The sequence below is a fragment of the Sapajus apella genome, unplaced genomic scaffold, assembly GCF_009761245.1.
Source record: "Sapajus apella isolate SASKATOON/1434 unplaced genomic scaffold, GSC_monkey_1.0 scaffold50, whole genome shotgun sequence".
Taxonomy (NCBI): domain Eukaryota; kingdom Metazoa; phylum Chordata; class Mammalia; order Primates; family Cebidae; genus Sapajus; species Sapajus apella.
Genome location: NW_022436990.1, coordinates 7,609,209 through 7,622,101, shown reverse-complemented (window position 1 = coordinate 7,622,101; position 12,893 = coordinate 7,609,209). Strand labels below are relative to the sequence as shown.

The 12,893-nt window shown below is 48.2% G+C and overlaps 1 pseudogene; it reads right to left on the bottom strand.

The window, feature by feature from the left end:
• Positions 1-712: 712 nt before the first annotated feature.
• LOC116526266 lies at positions 713-9,229 on the bottom strand (annotated as a pseudogene).
• Positions 9,230-12,893: the final 3,664 nt, after the last annotated feature.

Below are 12,893 nucleotides of genomic sequence, written 5' to 3'. Positions count from 1 at the left end.
CCCCGAGTAGCTGGGATTACAGGTGGCCGCCACCATGCCAAGCTAATTATTTGTATTTTTAGTAGAAACAGGGTTTCACCATGTTAGCCAGGCTGGTCTCCCACTGCTGACCTCAGGTGATCCGCCTGCCTTGGCCTCCCAAAGTGCTGGAATTACAGGAGTAAGCCACGGCTCCCGGCCAACCCTGTCTTTGAGTTCGACTGATTTGCTAGAGTGCCTCACAGAACCCAAATAAACACTTTATTTATATCGGTTTATGATAAAGGATATTACAAAGGATACAGATAAAGAGATTCACAGGGCCAGGCACGTGGAAAGGGGCGTGGGGCTTCCATTCCCTACCTGGTCACAGCACCCTCCAGAAATCTCCATGTGTTCAGTTATTTGGAGGCTCCTTGGATCCCATATTTTTGGTTTGTATGGAGGCGTCATTACATAGGCGTGATTGATTAAACCATGGCCATTGGTGATCAACTTGACCTTCAGCCCCTCTTCCTTCCCTAGAGGTTGGGTGGGGGTGGGGGTGGGGCTGAAAGTCCCAACCCTCTGATCCTTCCGGTCTTTCCAGTGACCAGTAAGCTGCTAGACGTAGCCAGCCATCAGTCAACTCATTAGTATACAGAAAAAGGCACTTTAGAGATTCTAGGATTTTAGGAGCTATATGCCAGGAAACCGGATGAAGATCAAATGTGTGTATATATATGTGTATATATTACTCAAGGACACGAAATCCCATATCCTCATCCAACTCCTCCGACTCCTCCTTGGCATCAACCTTAGCGGGGGCTGCCGAAGCAGCAAAAGCAGCCTTGATAGTGGTGGCCACAGGGGCAGCAGCCACAAAGGCAGATGGATCAACCAAGAAGGCCTTGACCTCTTTAGCAGGTGAGAAGGTGTAATCAGTTTCCACAGACGGAGCCAGGACTTGTTTGTACCCACTGGTGATAGAATAGGGTACTGATACAACAGGTGGGTAGCCAGTCTGCAGGCAGACACACACTGGCATCATTGCGGATGCACCTCCAGGAAGCCAGAATGCAGAGTTTCTTCTGTGATGTCAAGCGCTTCACGGTTATAGGGGCTGCAACTGTTGAACACCTGCTGGATGAGCAGCCCAAAGAAGGGAGAGATGTTGGGGTGCTCAGCAATGTGGCTTTGCTGGCTCCCACTTTGTCTTCAGTCTGATCAGCTGCACATCACTCAGGATGTCATTGGTGCCCCTGGAGATTTTAGTGGTAATGCCTAAAGCCTAGAAAAAGGAAAGCTTCCTTTTTTTTGAAGACTCAGTCTTGCTCTTGTCCGCCAGGCTGGAGTGCAATGGAGCGATCTTGGCTCACTGCAACCTCCGCCTCCCAGGTTCAAGCAATCTTCCTGCCTCAGCCTCCCAAGTAGCTGGGATTACAGGCGCCCACCACCAAGCTCTGCTAATTTTTATATTTTTAGTAGAGATGGGGTTTCACCATGTTGGCCAGGCTGGTCTTGAACTCCTGACCTCAGGTGATCTACTGGCCTCAGCCTCCCAAAGTGCTGGAATTACAGGCGTGAGCCACCACGCCCGGCCAGAAAAAAGAAATCTTCTTGGGCCGCAGACCAGTGTTCTGGGCTGGCACAGTGACTTCACATGGGGCAGTGGCACCAGCACGGGCAGCAGCTGGCACCTTATTGGCCAGGAGCAGGTCCCTGATCTCAGTGAGGTCCTCCTTGGTGAACGAAAAGCCCACATTCCCCAGAATAGGAGGCAACAGTTTCTCCAGAGCTGGGCTGTTTCCCAGGTGTCCTTGCGCATCATGGTGTTCCTGCCCATCAGCGCCATGGCCTTCCTTTGGAGGGACACACAGATCTGTTGTGTCTGCTTGGAGCCCACCGTGCCTGCTCCCATGATGAGACATTTCAGATAATCATCCAAAAGCTGGATGATCTTACGGAAGTAGTTGGATTTCCAGGTCGCCCTGTCTTCCCTGCACATCATGGCGTGCATCAGGGATTGTCACACAGGGTTTAAACACAATGTCACTTCCATGAGGATGCCTGGTGAGAGAAGCCCCAAATATATATTTCACAATATCACAATTGCCTGTGAACTGATAACGACGCTGGAGATTGTATCTGTTTTAATATTGTATCTAAATACTTTTTTAAAAACACCTTAGAAGACAACCACTTGGCAATAACCGCTGTTGACATCTTGGGACATTTGTTACTCAAATCTGTCATCTGAACCCATTTCCTATGTTTAGGGGATGGACTGACTTGAAGCACAAATGCAAGACACTCTCTTTCCCTTGTGTGACGTCTGACCAAGGCTGTCCAGAACTTGAATCAGACGCTAATAATGGGAAGGCCTGTATGTAGTGCCTTCTGGGCACAGGTGAGGGGCTGCGGGGTCGGCTGTAGGGGTGAGCTCAGGGGATCTCTCTTGCTCTCCAAGTAAGCTCAACATTCTTAGGGTTCCCTCAAATCCTTTTCACAAATCTCTTTTCTGTTTTGTTTTTTTGTTTTTTTAGGTGGAGTCTCATGTGCGATCTTGACTCACTGCAACATCTGCCTCCCAGGTTCCGGTGATTCTCTTGCCTCAGCCTCTCTCCCGAGTAACTGATTACAGGTGCCCACCACACCAGCTAATTTTTTTTTTTTTTTTTTTTTTTTAGACAGAATCTTGCTCTGTCACCCAGGCTGCAATGGCACGATCTTGGCTCACTGCAATTTCCGCCTTCCAGGTTCAAGTGGTTCTCCTGCCTCAGCCTCCCAAGTAGCTGAGATTACCGGCGTCTGCCACCACGCCCAGCTAATTTTTTTGTATTTTTAGTAGAGATGGGGTTTCACCGTGTTAGCCAGGCTGGTCTCAAACTCCCAACCTCAGGTGATCCACCTGCCTCGGCCTCCCAAAGTGCTGGGATTACAGGTGTGAGCCACCATGCCTGGCCAACTTTTTGTATTTTTAATAGAGATGGGTTTTGTCATGTTGGCCAGGATGGTTTTGCTGACCTTAAGTGATCCACCCACCTCAGCCTCCCAATGTGCTGGGATTACAGGCATGAGCCACCATGCCTGTCCCACAAATCTCTTTTCTGTCCAAAGTATCCAGCATTAGTTTCTTCAGCTTATAACCAATAATCTTGGTGGGGAGAACATGTTGGCATGATTGTGTGTTTATTGGTAGGACTGCACTATTCTTTCTTTTCTGGAGACAGAGTCTCACTGTCACCCAGGCTGGAGTGCAGTGGTGTGATCTTGGCTCACTGCAACCTCCACCTCCCAGGTTCAAGCAATGCTCCTGCCTCAGCCTCCCGAGTAGCTGGGACTACAGGTGTGTGCCACAACGCCTGGCTGATTTTTTGTATTTTTAGTAGAGATGGGGTTTCACTGTGTTAACCAGGATGGTCTTGATCTCTGGACCTTGTGATCCGCCCGCCTTGGCCTCCCAAAGTGCTGGGATTACAGGCTTGAGCCACTGTGCCTGGCCTAATTTTTATATTGTTAATAGAGACAGGGTTTCACTTTGTTGGCCAGGCTAGTCTCAAACTCCTGAGCTAAAGTGATCCACCCACCTTGGCTGGGATTACAGGCAGGAGTCACCGGGCCAAGCCAGAATTCTCTCGGTGCTGAGCTTTCCCCTTCTGCTGAATAGCAAAACACAAGGAGGGACGTTTGCGGGATGCAGCCCTCCTCCTTCCCTCATTCTCTTCCAGCTAGTGCTGCCACTGGAACAAGGCTCTCTCCTTCCCTGCCTTTCCCACCAGTGGTAGAAGACAAGGACAGTGTCTATAATAAAAAGCCTCCTTTCTGCATTACAGAGGCAGGATAGGGAGGGCTGAGGGCCAGAGGTTCTGCCTGATTTGCTTCCAACTCACAGAGGGCTCCGGGCAAGGCCCCAGGAGCAGTGCTCATCTCTGTTTTTAACCAGGTCAGGCTTCCCTTCTGAGTAATATCCCAGTTACCATCAGAGACCTGCCACCTAACCTACTGCTGACCATAGGAGCAGAGGCTTCTCTCACCTTCCATGACTTGAGGGGACTCCCAGAGGTCCAGGGCCTTCCAGGCTTGCACCTGGGGTGGGCCATGGCAGCCCTCAGTTTCCTGCCTCCGCCTGATGGGTAAGGGCTCAAGGCAGCCTCAAGGCAGCTCCTGTGGGTCAGGGCTGTGCTTAGCAGGCATTGGAGGCTGGGAAGGGCCTGGGGAAGGGGGCTCCCCTCAGGCAAGGGACAAGGTGAGGGAGGGTCAAGATGGAAGGCTAGATGTTCCAGCTTGTCCTTAGAGGATCTGGTTCCTCAAGTCCTGGTTACCCTGTGAGTAGGGGAACAGGAATTGCTGGCTTGCAGAGAACAACATGCCTACAGGGAGTGCTGTCAGCTGCTCTTCACATTAGTGATAATTAATCATCCTAATCAAAGCTGTCACCTACTGAGCACCTACTATGTGTCAGGCTGTTTGCCAGAGCTTTACAGACATCATGAGTGACAGCTAAGCCTCACAGCCACTCTGCAAGGCAGCTGCAGTCACCCTGCTCTAGAGATGAGGAATTGAGTTTCAGAGAGGTTAAGCAACTAGCCCAGGGTCACATGGTGTAGAGAGCAGGGCCTCCAGTGGGACCCAGGTTGGTCTGAACCACAAATGGAGAGTGATTGACTGCTGTGAAGGCTGCCTCTGCCATGAGAGCCACCCAGGGTGTCTCTGGTTGTTGGCCTTCCCAGAACCCCCTCAGATAGGCCTTGCAGTCTTCTTCCTTCTGTACCCATCTCCACCCTAGTGGGTCAGCTGAAAGTGGGCTCAAAGCTTAATCACACAATTACCTCAGCCATGGCTTCCCTGTGGCCTCTGAGGAGGCAGAGTTTTTCTTCTTTGCTGGGGGTTTCTGCTGTTGAAAACCATCCCAGGGCTGGGCATGGTGGCCTACTTCCACAATCCCAGCACTTTGGGAAGCCAAGGTGGGAGGATCGCTTCAGGTCAGGAGTTTGAGACCAGCCTGGCCATCGTGGTGAAACCTCTTCTCTACTAAAAATACAAAATTTAAGGGGACATGGTGGCAGGCACCTGTAATCCCAGCTACTTGGGAGGCTGAGGCAGGAGAATTGCTTGAACATGGGAGGTGGAGGTTGCAGTGAGCCGAGACTGTACTACAGCCTGGGCAACAGAGAGAGACTCTGTCTCAAAAAAAAAAAAAAATTAGCCAGGCTTGGCGACATGCACCTGGGACCTAGCTACTCAGGAGGCTGAGGTGGGAGAATCATTTAAACCCAGGAGGCCGAGGCTACAGTAAGCCGTGATCGTGCCATTGCACTCCAGCCTGAGTGACAGAGTGAGACCCTGTCTCCAAAAAGAAAAAAAACCCTCTTGGCATAGTCCCCTAAGCTGGGACCAGAGCTGGCTGGGGCCTCTTTGCCAGCAGCCAGTAGGCCTTTCCTTTACTGAAGCCTGGTATATACCGGTTGTATCCTAGTTACCATCAGCCACCTGCCACCTAACCCACTGCTGACCACAGGAGCAGAGGCTTCTCTCACCTAAGGCTATTGCAATGAACTGAATGTTAAGTGTCCCTTCAAAATCCATATGCTGAAATCTGAATTCCCAAGGTGATGGTGTCAGGTGGGGCCTTGGGAAGTGTTCAGGTCATAAGGATGGAGCCCTCATGAATGGGATTAGTGCCCTTATAGAAGAAGCCCCAGCAAACTAGCCTTTCTACCACATGCAGACACAGCAAGAAGGCACCATCTTCAAATAGAAAGTTGGCCCTCACCAGACACAGAATCTGCTAGCATCTTGATCTTGGACTTCCCAGCCTCCAGAACTATGGAGAAATAAATTCCTATTGTTCATAAGCAACCAGTCTATGGAATTTGGTTGTAGCAGCCTGAACAGTCTAAGACAGCTGTGCTCATGCCATTTCCTGTAGACTTACAGCAACTGTCACTTACTTTTCACACACTCCTATGAGGTATCTTTTCAATTTTTCCTACGAGGAAATTTTACACAATAGCAACAGTAGCAAATGACTTCTCAGAGTAAAATAAGTTTACTTGGTGGCCAGAGCCATGTAAGATTAACACCAGCCGTCCTGGAAAATGGCAGCTGTTGAGAAGCCTTGAACATCTTCAGCAAAATGAGGAGGCTCACCCTGACCAGTTTGGGAACAAAGAGTTTTGGAGCCAAAGGGAGCAGGTTTGAGCCCCAGGAGAGCCACTTTTCTTGGCTCATCACCTCAGACAAGTTACAAAGCCTCACTGAACCTTAGTTTCCTCAGTAATGCCCCCCTGCGATGACCACATCTGCCTGGCATATAGTCATTGTTTCATAAGTGGCACCTAGTACCATTATTATTCACCCATAGCTGGATTACCTGGGTCCTCTGCAGTGTGAATTATAGTATGATAGGATTGGAGCTAAGGCTGGTCACTGATAGGTGAGATTCTAGAACATGTAAGGCTTTTTTAGCACACCTTTCCTCCATGCTCCCTGTCCTGTTTAGCAGATCCCCAACATTGTCATGGGTCCACGTCTTTAACTTTTTTTTTTTTTTTTTTTTGAGAAACAGTCTTGCACTGTTGCCTGAGCTGGAGTGCAGGCTCAATCTTGGCTCACTGCAACCTCCACCTCCTGGGTTCAAGTGATTCTCCTGCCTCGACCTCCCGAGTAGTTGGGATTACAGGCACCCACCACCACACCCAGCTAATTTTTTGTATTTTTAGTAGAGACGGGGTTTCGCTATGTTGGTCAGGCTGGTCTCGAACAACTGACCTCGTGATCCACCCACCTTGGCCTCCCAAAGTGCTCAGATTACAGGCATGAGCCGCCACGCCCAGTCCCATGTCCTGAATTTTTAACGTTTTTAATTTATCAAAGTATACTTGACACGTGTCCTAGTCCTCAGGTCTTTAGGCCTAATGACTAGTCAGATTAAGGCAGAAACTACCCCTTTCCACCCCCACGTTTATTTTCTGCGTTAACATGACTTTTTTCAGGCCGGGCGCGGTGGCTCACGCCTGTAATCCCAGCACTTTGGGAGGCTGAGGCGGGTGGATCACGAGGTCAAGAGATCGAGACCATCCTGGTCAACATGGTGAAACCCCGTCTCTACTAAAAATACAAAAAATTAGCTGGGCATGGTGGCGTGTGCCTGTAATCCCAGCGACTCAGGAGGCTGGGGCAGGAGAATTGCCTGAACCCGGGAGGCGGAGGTTGCGGTGAGCCGAGATCGCGCCATTGCACTCCAGCCTGGGTAACAAGAGCGAAACTCCGTCTCAGAAACAAACAAACAAACAAACAAACAAACAAACATGACTTTTTTCTTCCATTGTCTTTGGTACAATAAATTTACTATTCCAAGAGACACTTCCCCAGGCAAATAACCTGATTGTTTATTACAGGAATTTCCCAAGAGGCCCATCAATTTTTTTTTTTTTTTTTTTTTTTTTTTTGAGACGGAGTTTCACTCTTGTTACCCAGGCTGGAGTGCAATGGCGGGATCTCGGCTCACCGCAACCTCCGCCTCCTGGGTTCAGGCAATTCTTCTGCCTCAGCCTCCTCAGTAGCTGGGATTACAGGCACGTGCCACCATGCCCAGCTAATGTTTTGTATTTTTAGTAGAGACGGGGTTTCACCATGTTGACCAGGATGGTCTCGATCTCTTGACCTCGTGATCCACCCGCCTGGGCCTCCCAAAGTGCTGGGATTACAGGCTTGAGCCACCGCGCCCGGCCATCAATTCTTTAATAGCTGAGTTTTATTTAATAGAAGCATCAACAGACATTTCACATCTAAGACACTTCAAACTCCTTGCCAAGTTGTTTCCACCTGAAACTGCTGTATCATGATCTCCCCCAATCCCAAGCAACCCCCTGCATTGACACGCCCTCCTTAAACCAATCTTGACATTCTCAGTGAGATCCCAGGCTCTCCACTTCCCCTGGCAATGGCAGTGGAGGCTCTTAGAGGGGCTATTCTCTCTCTTCCAGAAGTAATGAACTCAGCTCTGCCTGCCACCATCTTCCCCAGAACAGAAATTCTGGTGTACTCCTTCCAGAAAGCACTTTTGGTGTGACTGACTCAATCTGAGGAGCCAGGAGGGGAGGCCCCAGGGCCAGGTTGACTCTGGGTATCCTTTCCATCCTTCTGTGTGTGTAGAGCTGGTCCCACTGTGGGGACCATGGGTGGAGGGCTTTGTGCACAGAGCCCCTTGAGACCATCCTTGCTGCACACATTTCAGGCCTGGGAAGTTCTCTGCACACACAGAGCCCTTCATGGTCAGTCTGCTGGAGGTACTGTTATTCCTGGTTTTAGCCTCTAAGATGTGAAAGCTTTCCACTCCCATTTCACTTGTAGATTGCAGGTTATTTCCATATTTAATGCTTGGGCCTCTCCTTCAAACCAGAGAAAAGAATAATTGAATTTATGTACCTGTAGTAGTCTGTAGAGCCAGCTGCCCAGTAGCTAGGCCACATACTGTGGGCCACGTGGCAGGGTCCCAGGTGGGGAAATTGCCTCTCAGTGATGGAGATGGGAAGGCCTGTGAAGGAGAACGTTAAAAATCAACTTAAAACTGATTCGGTACTAAAACATTTCACCTGAAAGAAGTTCATTCACGGATCTTTACAGAGTTGCATTTGCTTGTTTGTTTGGGGCATCCCCAGAGATGAATATTAAAATACTGTGAAGTTTTTAAAAGTCTGACCAAAATGTTTAATGTGGTGACTTTGGGTAGACCTGAGCCTCAGTGAGAACCAAACCCAGACCGCACAAGTGGAAACTCCTGGAAGCAAAGACACACCCCACTTCCTTTATTTAGCACCGTATGAAATAATACTAAAGATTTCAGAGGAGATGAAGTAGGATATCCGTCTGAGTCCCATAGGATTGTTCAGCTTACTGCAGTCTCCTGAGACCTCAGATCGTGCATTTTCTGCATTATTATATAGTTTCCATGAGACAGTTTTCCATGAGCAAAAAACTTCAGAAATTCCAACCATCCTTTGTAATATTTGCCCAATTTTGGTAGGATAGCAACAGATACACAAGGAACATAGTGACGATTGACAATCTGAAAACACTTTTGTTAGTGGGAATTCCTGTGCATGCTTGGAAGCTGTCTTTTTTTTGTTTTTCCCCCTGACAGAGTTTTGCTCTGTTGCCCAGGCTGGAGTACAGTGGCACCATCTTGGCTCAATGCAACCTATACCTCTTGGGCACAAGCAATCCCCTCACCTCAGCCTCCCGAGTAGCTGGGACTACAGGCATGCACCACTGTCCTGACGCCAGCTAATTTTTTGTATTTTTGTAGAGATGGAATTTTACTGTTGTCCAGGCTGGTCTCAAACTCCTGGGCTCAAGCAATCTGCATGCCTCAGACTTCCAAAGTCCTGGGATTACAGGAGTGAGCCACTACACCCAGCCTGGAAGTTGCTTTATCCCCAGGTTAGCAACATGAACCTAGAGCACCCCCAAGACTGGCTCTGCCATTTACTGGCTGTGTGACCTAGGCTGAGTTTCTTAACTTTGCTACGATTCAATTTCCTTACTTAAAAATATGAAAATAGCAGGCACAGTGGCTCACGCCTGTATTCTGAGCACTTTGGGAGGCTAAGGCAGGTGGATCACAAGGTCAGGAGTTCAAGTTCAGCCTGACCAGGATGGTGAAACCCCATCTCTACTAAAAATACAAAAAATTAGCCGGGCATGGTGGTGTGAACTTGTAGTCCCAGCTACTCGGGAGGCTGCAGCAGGAGAATGGCTTGAACCTGTGAGGCAGAGATTGCAGTGAGCTGAGATTGCACCACTGCACTTCAGCCTGGGTATCAGAGTGAGACAACAGCTCAAAAAAAAAAAAGGAAATAAATAAATAAAATAATAGTACCAACTTCACAAGGTGGTTTGAGGATTACAGTAGTTAATATTTACAAGCTACTTAAAATAGCGTCTGGTACATAGTAAGCATTATACACATGTTTAATAAAAAGTAAAATTATTGGGCCGGGCGCGGTGGCTCAAGCCTGTAATCCCAGCACTTTGGGAGGCTGAGGCGGGTGGATCACGAGGTCAAGAGATCGAGACCATCCTGGTCAACATGGTGAAACCCCGTCTCTACTAAAAATACAAAAAATTAGCTGGGCATGGTGGCACGTGCCTGTAATCCCAGCTACTCAGGAGGCTGAGGCAGGAGAATTGCCTGAACCCGGGAGGCGGAGGTTGCGGTGAGCCGAGATCGCGCCATTGCACTCCAGCCGGGAAAAAAGGGGAAAACCCCTTCTTAAAAAAAAAAAAAAAAAAAGTAAAATTATTATATTATTTTATTCTATGAATATAGTGTCATAAATTAAATAACATTGCGAATAAAATATTGTACAAATGAAAATAAGGCAATTTAAAATTTCTAAAAAGTTATTTATATTATTTTTTTTTTTGAGACAGAGTCCCGCTCTGTCGCCCAAGCTGGAGTGCAGTGGCGCGATCTTAGCTTTCTGCTACCTCCACCTCTTGGGTTCAAGTGATTCTCTTGCCTCAGCCTCCCGAGTAGCTGGGATTAGAGGCACATACCACCACACCTGGCTAATTTTTTTTATATTTTTAGTAAAGACAAGTTTTCTCCATGTTGGCCAGTCTGGTCTCAAATTCCTGACCTCAGGTGATCTGCCCACCTTGGCCCCCCAAAGTGCTGGGATTACAGGCATGAGCCACAATGCCTGGCCTTTATTATTATTATTATTATTTTTTGAGATAGAGTCTCACTCTTGTTGCCCAGGCTGGAATACAATGGCATGATCTCAGCTCACTGCAACCTCCGCCTCCCAGGTTCAAGTGATTCTCCTACCTCAGCCTCCCAAGTAGCTAGGATTACAGGTATGCACCACCACATGTGGCTAATTTTTTTGTATTTTTAGTAGAGACAGGGTTTCTCCATGTTGGTCAGGCTGGTCTCAAACTCTTGACCTCAGATAATCTGCCCACCTCAGCCTCCCAAAGTGCTGGGATTACAGGCGTTAGCCACTGTGCCCAGCCGTCCAGCCTTTATTTATATTATTTAAAAAAAAAAAAAAGGTAGAGACAGAGTCTCACTGCATTGCCCAGGATGGTCTCCAACTCCTGGGCTCAAGCAGTCCTTCTGCCTCAGCCTCCCAAAGTGGTGGGATTACAGGCATGAGCCACCACGCCCAGCCAATTTAAAAGTTTTTAAAAAGTTTACCTTGGAGGCCAGGCACGGTGGCTTATACCTGTACTCTCAGTCCTTTGGGAGGCTGAGGTGGGAGGATAGCTTGAGTCCAGGAGTTGGAGTAGCTGGGACTATAGGCATGCACCACCCCATGGTGTATGCCTATAGTCCCAGCTACTCCAACATGGCAAAACCCCATCTCTACAATAAATACAAAAAAATAGCCCTGTGTGGTGGCATGCGTCTGTAATCCCAGCTACCTGGGAGGCTGTGGTGGGAGGATCACCTAAGCCTGGGAGGTCCAGGCTGCAGTTAGGCGTGATTGTGCCACTGCACCTCAGCCTGGGTGACAAAATGAGACTCTATTTCAAAAAAATAAGTAAATAAGGCTGGGCATGGTGGCTCACAGCTGTAATCCCAGCACTTTGGGAGGCCAAGGCTGGCAGATCATGAGGTCAGGAGTTAGAGATCAACCTGGCCAACATTTTGAAATCCCATCTCTACTAAAAATACAAAAATTAGCTGGGCATGGTGGTGCATGTCTATAGTCCCAGCTACTCAGGAGGCTGAGGCAGGAGAATTGCTTGAACCTGGGAAGTGGAGGTTGTGGTGAGCCAAGATCTCGCCACTGCACTCCAGCTTGGGCGACAGAGTGATACTCTGTTTCAAAAAAAAAAAAGTAAATAAAAGCTAACCTTTAAGTAGCTGACTATTTTCTGTATGGGTTATACTTAAGACATTTAAAAAATATACGAAATTATAGCAACATTAAAGGGAAAATTATTTTATTTTTATTTTTGAGACGAAGATTTGCTCTTGTTGTCTAGGCTGGAGTGAAGTGGTGCAATCTCTGCTCACTGCAACCTCTGCCTCCCAGGTTCAAGCAATTCTCCTGCCTCAGCCTCCCGAATAACTGGGATTACAGGCATGCACCACCATGCCCAGCTAATTTTTTATATTTTTAGTAGAGATGGGGTTTCTCCCTGTTGGTCAGGCTGGTCTGGTCTCGAACTCCCGACCTCAGGTGATCCTCCCTCCTTGGCCTCCCAAAGTGCTGAGATTACAGGCGTGAGCCACCGTGCCTGGCCCAAAATTATTATTATTATTTGAGACGGAGTCTCACTCTGTTGCCAGGCTGGAGTGCAGTGGCACCATCTCAGCTCACTTCAATTTCTGTCTTCCTGGTTCAAGCGATTTTCCTGCCTCAGCCTCCCAAGTAACTGAGATTACAGGCACCAGCCACCATGCCCAGTTAATTTTTGTATTTTTTGTAAAGACGGGGTTTCACCATGTTGACCAGGATGGTCTCAATCTCCTGACCTTGTGATCGGCCTGCCTTGGCCTCCCAAAGTGCTGGGATTACAGGTGTAAGCCACTATGCCTGGCCCCAAAATTATTCTTTAAGTTTTTTCTGATGTATTTTAGTCAACTGCTTGTGGGCTTCTCATATTCTCGTATGTGCAGTGGGGACTTGGTCATAGAGAGGGAGTCGCTGCCTCTCCACTCCTTCCAGTTCCAAGGCCTGGTCAGGGGCTGGCCTGCACACCACAGCAATCCCCTACCACAGGTTCAAATCAGCTAATTTTAAAACTGGTTTTCATCCTTCAAGTACATTTCCTTCAGGATTTTGTTCCTTTCTTGGATCCCTGATGATTATGACTTTGGCCTTGTACTGTGTCAGCCATCTCCCTTATTACACTTAGCTGGGGCTTTTTTTTTTTTTTTTTTCATATATATATATATACTATATACACAC